The sequence below is a fragment of the Notechis scutatus genome, chromosome 2 (genome assembly GCF_049901735.1).
Source record: "Notechis scutatus isolate UNSWTSFEM ecotype Mainland chromosome 2, rNotScu1.2, whole genome shotgun sequence".
Lineage (NCBI taxonomy): Eukaryota > Metazoa > Chordata > Lepidosauria > Squamata > Elapidae > Notechis > Notechis scutatus.
Window position 1 is genome coordinate 216,382,776 of NC_142010.1, and position 7,171 is coordinate 216,389,946.

The window sequence follows — 7,171 nt, forward strand, 5'->3', positions numbered from 1 at the left end:
CCATCAAACTCTTTTTAAACCATTGTTTCATATGGATTTTGGCAGCTTAAGTAATTTCATTTTCATACAAAGTTTGGTGTTGAAGTCAGCATTTTAATTAACACAACTGACCTTTAAGGTATTTCCCCCAAATTTCAGAATGTTTGGTAATTATCTGAGAGATTATCAGGATTTTTTAAATAATAAATTGGCACATTAACTGCTTTCATTATTTAAGTATTTCAAAATGCTCTGCTAGTTGGCCTAAAGTTAAATGAACATGTATCCCAATGACTAATCTATAAATTACCATAAAGCATATTAAAAAGAAAAACAACAATGGAAAACTAAGTGGATGAAATATTTGACAGAATGTACAATCATCCTTAACAGTTTAGAAATACATGTACTTTTTACTTCTCAATATTCTTGTGCTCCATTAATCTTGGACCGTGGGTATGCATGTATGTATGTGAGATGCACACACATACAAACATTTAAATCTTGATTTACGCTTGACTTTTTATTACAAAAAATACAGCTAACAAATGTATATTATTGCTGACACTTTTTCAACTGCTAATTTCCATACCAGAAAAAGGTTTTACTTATCAAATATTTCTATGCCCACTACCAAGAAAGAAGTTATCAATTTTATACAATCTATACCCCTTTTATGAAGAAACATTTTGACATACCAAATGGACAGGAAGAGGATAGAAATGGTCTTGAATTAATGTGACTGATATATATATTATGTAGTTACCAAAAGATGGACAAAATGTGATAGTATATCTTACTTAATTTAATTATTTAGAATGCATTTATAAAAAGTAGGGTGCAGAGGTTGGAATCAGATATATGCAGTTGCTTAATTCTAGTGAGATGAAGGATTTTCTAGGAATCTGTGGTGACGGAGAACTTCAAGGGACTCATATAATAAATTATTAACTTTGTTCCACTAGAAGCCTCAGCTTGATCGAAGTTCTTTTCTGTAAACAGTCCCTCCCTTTACAAAGGAAGAAACCTGGATTCATTCAACTTTGTATAAGTTTGTATATTACTGATCTGGTCCTATTTTTAAGAACTTAGGATGCACAAGTTCTTCACTCTATAACGCGGGGAAATAGGCTCATGAAATAACCATCTTTGGAAGGGATATTTCCAAATCAGCAAATTAGAATTGCAATAGTTTGACTTAAAAAGCAGTCCTAAACAGACATAGGAACAAACAAATGTGAGATATCATAATCCTAAAATCAATAAAACTGTTGAGGCAAGGGGGGACAGGTGTAACTGAAGGAGCTTGTGTTGCTGGCAGAGCAACGCTAGAAGAGGAGACTGGCCAGTTTGAGCTGCAAGATGAGGCCACAGCAGCCGTCTGTTGCCATCAAAGTCTTCATCCAAAGGGACTACAGCAGTGGCACTAAGTGCCAGTTCCAGACCAAATTCCCCCCAGAGTTGGAAAATCAGATTGACAGGCAGCAGTTTGAAGAAACTGTACAGACCCTGAATAACCTTTATGCTGAAGTGGAGAAACTTGGGAGCCAGTCCTACCTGGAAGGGTGCTTGGCTTGCTTAACTGCCTACACTATATTTCTGTTCATGGAGACACATTATGAAAAAGTTCTAAAGAAAGTTGCCAAGTACATTCAGGAGCAAAATGAGAAGATCTATGCTCCACAAGGTCTCCCCTTGACTGACCCCATTGATCAGGGACTAAGAGTTGTCAAAATTACCATTTATGAAGACAGAGATGTGAGCAGTGGAAGATAAACTTTTGATGTCAAAGGGACCAGTGAACTGGTTTCCGTTCTTTTTCTTTCTTCTGTCCTAGCACCCTTTCCTCTGCTTTCCTGAACTCCACAGTGCACACAAAAACTAACTTTTCAGACTCCTGTTCTTTCATGGGTAAGCCCAGCCCAGGTGGGCAGCATCCATCTTGCTTTGTTCTTTCTCAAGCTCCAGTGTCTCCCAGGTAGCTAGTTCCTTTGGCCCGGTCAAGCAGTCATGGGCAGCAGACAGAAGACCAACTGGGAATGATCTCAAGCAGTGGGAACTCTCTCAGTGGACTCTGGACTTCTATCAGCTTCTGGAGAAGAAAGCAACCATGTGTTGCATTTCCAAAAATGAGGCCTATCTTTATGAAGTATAACCTGCTGATTTGTCAAGAAGGGACCCAAGTCCCCATCTTTCCTGACTGATTCTGCTAAGAAATCACAAAAGAGGTTTCATTTTTACTGCTGGTGTATTTTGGGATATGGAGACTCCTGCTCTCAGTGTATATTTTATGAGAAGAAGCTGTCAGCTGTGTGTTAAAACATGAGGAAAACGTGGCAGCCCCAAAAATACATCGTGTTAACAAAAGTGTCACTTCTCAGCTCTCCTCCGCCTTTCAATGTTGAATATGGTTTTGGGGTTTTATAGATGTTTTAGTTTAGGGCAAACAGGATTAGAACAACCTAGAAATGGTGTTCAGTGCGTCAGCTCTTTTTCCTTTCCCAGATGCTGTCGTTGCAGTACTTCTACTTGTGCTCAACATTCCAGTCTGATGCTTACAAAAATACTTGGAACATTTTACCCCTGTATCAAAAAAAGTATATCAAATATTCTTTGTTCTGTTCCCTCTTCTCTGTCAAATGTGGGTTACTCTCTGTATCTCTTTGACTCTAAAACAGCAAAGTAATTCTGCTGCATGGAAGTTTGCTATTCTCTCATGACCAGGTAGTAAGGAGTTTGACAAACAAGACCAGTTTTAAAACTGGTGGCATAATTTGTTCATTTGTTTGTTCCTTTTTTTCTTTGAGCAATAGAAGAGACAGCAATAGTGGATCAAGGTTTTCAGGTGTATAATTCTCCGGTTCCCTTTCTTCATTGTTTTCTTTATCCTGTTTAAAAGTTTAATATTTAAAATATATAGACACTCGTGAGTTGTTTTTCTAATCTGTAACAGTATTTTGCCTTTTGCACATTCGACTTTGGGAAATAATGGCTTAGTAACCTTTTTTCTTAAATAAATGGTGATTTGCTAGCAAAAAAAATCAATAGAACTGTTAACATTTTGTTGCTATAGACATATTTTTTTCAGCAATGCATCCATTTTATACTGTAGAATAGTGAAATGTGTCTCAGTCATAAAGAGATAATTCTAGCATTTCTATAATAAATAAAGTCATGCTAGTGATACACTAGAACTGATGGATGGAAGATCAAGTTATAATTAAAATGAAACCTCAGTAATACAATAAAAAGAAATTTAAATCTATTTTGTCTTTAGGACCCTTAAAGCTGTTATCAGTTTAGATTGAACACCTCATATATTTAAACCAACTTCAGTTTTCCTTGTTTCAAATAAAACAAAGCTACACTTTTGATAATTCAAAGGACAAATAAAAGGAACAAAGAATCATTGTATCAGAATATTTTTTTTCATATTTAATTGAGTAAATATAAATCTGCTAGTCATATTGTACCAACAGGAAGATAGTTACACCCAAGGTTCCTTTCTTTTCTCCTGAATTATTTTTTTCTGTCTTTCTAGATTTTTCTGCCCATCTAGAATATTTTTGGGTGGAATAGTATGAGACCCTCACAAGATAAAATATGAAAGGACATATACAACCTAATCAGATTTCAGACAGTATCCATGTTACTGCAGAAAATTATATTTGAATAAATTCACATTTATTTATTACTTTCTTTCTTTATCATATTTGTATAGCTGCCTATCTCAAAGTGAGTCTAGTATACAACATTTAATTTAAAACAATCCAATAAAGACATAAAAGCATTCACAGTTATATACCTTGTAACTGATAACACAATTTTTGGGAAATTATCGACCTCTGAGATAAAATGTGTTAATTTTACATATTTTGATTAGAATGAATTAGAAAATAGGGGATTAAGATGTATGATTGGCTAAAGTTTTCAAGATATTTCACAACAAAGATTTATACACAGCCGACTATATTTGTCTACAAGGAAGGGAGGTGTCTAATGACCATGATACTTGTAAATTCTTAACAAAATATGGTAGAACAATGAAAATGGTACCACATGGAAGTGTATAAATTTACCTTCACTTTGAGAGCAGCAAGGTAGATGACTATGAAAAACATGTGAAAAATTTGTTTAGGTTCCATAAAGCACTTGATGCAAACATATCACTGAAAATTCACTTCTTACACTCGCATTTAGACTATTTCTCTTTGAACTGTGGGGCAGTGAGTGATGAGCATGGGAGAGATTCCATCAGGATATCATAGGCATGAAGAAAAGATACCAAGGGAAATGGAGTCCATCCATGCTTGCTGATTACTGCTGGAATCTCCCCAGGGATGATCCTACTGAAGTTCACAAAAGAAAAGCCAAGAAGCACAGTTTAGATACCGAATAAATATGTCATTTAATCTGATGTTAAAGCTTGTCAGTTTTTCATGCAAAAAGCATGAAAATGTTACATGAAAAACTAATATATGAATGGAAACTTATGTCATTGATATCAATAAAAAGATAAATTTATAATGATTAATAATGATTCTCACTGCTATATCACATTTTGCAGAAAAGTTATGAAGCATAATCACACATCTCCTTGCAATTTTGAATTATTTTAATGCAATTTTGACCAGGGCTTCCGGTGGCAGGACAGGGACGTGCAGAGGTGGAGAAGACTGCTGTGGTTTTCTATTACCTTCTCTAGCGTCTGGAGCGATCCCCAGGGGATACACAAACCCCGGAGAGGTTCGTGTCAGTATAGGAGAATCTCGAGTTACAGGGTGGGGGTAGGCAACCCCCTGGTAACGAAGAGAAGAGCTCCTGAGCCCAGCGTGGAAGAGCTAGCTGCCAGTTTATGGCGGCTCCAAAGTCCGGTCTGCCACTGAGGTGACTAAGCAAGATAGTGACAGCCTGCAAGATCGGAGCAGGAAAAGGTGTTGAAAGAGCTTAATACAATATTGAAGATCGAAGATTGAAGAATGACAGTGGGGTGAGAGATTTATCTTCCTGGTTGTGAGTAGCACTTTGTGGAAGCAGGAGAGAAAAGCGGCCAGAAAAGCAGCTTGAAAAGCGGAAGTGTGACAATCACGAGCAGAAAGGCTCGTTAGAACAAAAGTGTGGATTACAGCTTTTGAAAGGGAAACCCCTGGGGAGAGAGGAAGAACAACAGAAACCAGGAGATTGGAGACTTGAATTTGTGAGTGATTTGGCATTTGGGATTAACTTTTTGACAATATTTGAGAGGAAGGAGGTGACAGAGGAGGAAAAATTGCGGCACTGAAAGTGACTTATTAATTCTCTGAATTGAGTTCAATAGGATTATTGGCTTTATTTTAATACAGCTGGGAGGACAGATTGTTAAGTGACCAAGAAGAGATGACTATTGGATTTTGGAGGGAATAATAGGTGAAGGAGATTTGCACATTGAACTCAAAACCGGGAAGGGGAAAGAAGGAAGAGGAAGAAGGAAGAAGAGACCAACAGAAGGCTGGGAAGGATTGACTTCTTATTGCGATTAATCAGCACATTATACCATTCGCTCCCGGAGTGCTGGGAAGAAACTCAAAACTTAAACCTTTAGCTTGAAGACTGACTATAAAGTTTATTTTATATTTTTTCTTATCACATTTCTTTATTTGTTGGAATTTCTATTTGGTAATACTTTAATATTACCATTTGGGCACTATTTTTACAATTTGAACCTCTAGCCCCTTGCTTATTGACTGCCTCAAATCAAGGTAAACTTTCCCTCTTCTCTTCCCCCATTGTTCCAGTCTTTCTCCTTCCTATCTTAACCCCTTAAAAAGCCTGATAAATTTACCTACTCAAAAGGAGGGGGAAAAAAAGGTATATTGTCCTTATAGATTTCAGTGACAATTGATTTGATTGTCTTAAATAGTAACAACAAAGAGTGAAAAATAGTGTTGATTTAGATTATTTAGAATACTTAAGATTAATTCTTAAAGAAGTAACTGGGTTGGATTTGATGTATTATTGATGATTAATATTGATATTCAGTATATAAATTAATTATAAAGATTATTATATTATTAGATAACATTTTATAATATAGGTGTACAGACTGCCTATCTATATATTTGATTGAAGTATTAGAATAGAATTTTTATTTTAGGGTTAAACACTGAATGGTGATCTGGGACAATATATCCAATATAGTGCAACAACAAAAACAAATATTAAGAGAGATGACCTCCACGACAACTATGGCTTTGAAATCGGGAAAGAAGACCACCCCGACCCTAACAACTACTTTAACTTCTGCTTCACCAACAATCCAAAAACCATTGAAGAATCTCTAATAGGGGAAAAACAGTCCAATGTCTCTAACGTTAATATACAAGCTACCCTACTATCCTTGCAAGAAGCAATATCCAAGATGCAAGAAATAATGATTAAGAATCACATAGAAACCAGAGCGGATATTAGCGAATTAAAAGATGAGATGGGAAAGCTTAAAGTGGAAATGAAAGCAGATTTACTTAAGGTGGAGGATAAGATAGGGTCCTTGCAACAGGCTATGGAGAAAAACGAAGTTAAGATAAGAGAAATAGAGAGTAGGACAGAACGGATGGAGACAAACTTTGAAAGGATAGAGGAGGAATTTAGAAATGTAACTAGAGAAACCGAAGACTCCCTCGTCCACCTCGAAATGGATAAAGCAGCGGCATATTTAAGGTTTCAAAATGTGGTAGAAGCGAAAAATGAAGAACTAGAACAATTAATGGCAGAACTATTGGCTGAATGGTTAGGGAAAGAAAAAGATGATCTAATCAAAGAATTTGACGAGGTGTATAGGGTCAGCACAAGTTATGCTAGACGCCATAACTGCCCAAGAGAAATTCATATTCGTTTCACAAGGAGGTGTGTGAGAGACCTAATTCTTAAAAGGTCCAGAGAAGAAACAATAACATATAGAGGTAAAGAGATTACGATCCTAAAACAAATCCCAAGGAAAGTGAGGGTCATAAGACAGGATTATAAATTCTTGGCCAATTATTTAAATAAAAAGAAATTCCTTTTAAATGGTTAATCCCAGAAGGGATGTTAATAACTTGGAAAGAGAGAAAATCAAAATAGATTCTATAGAACAGGCCCAAGACTTTCATGATCAGCTAATAGGCACGGATAACCAATACACCAAGGAGGAAACTAAAAGGAAACCACAGGATGA

General features: G+C 36.1%; 1 pseudogene; it reads left to right on the forward strand.

Annotated features, from left to right (window-relative positions):
- The first annotated feature begins 1,282 nt into the window (after positions 1–1,282).
- On the forward strand, positions 1,283–1,965 carry LOC113414501 (golgin subfamily A member 7 pseudogene; annotated as a pseudogene).
- Positions 1,966–7,171: the final 5,206 nt, after the last annotated feature.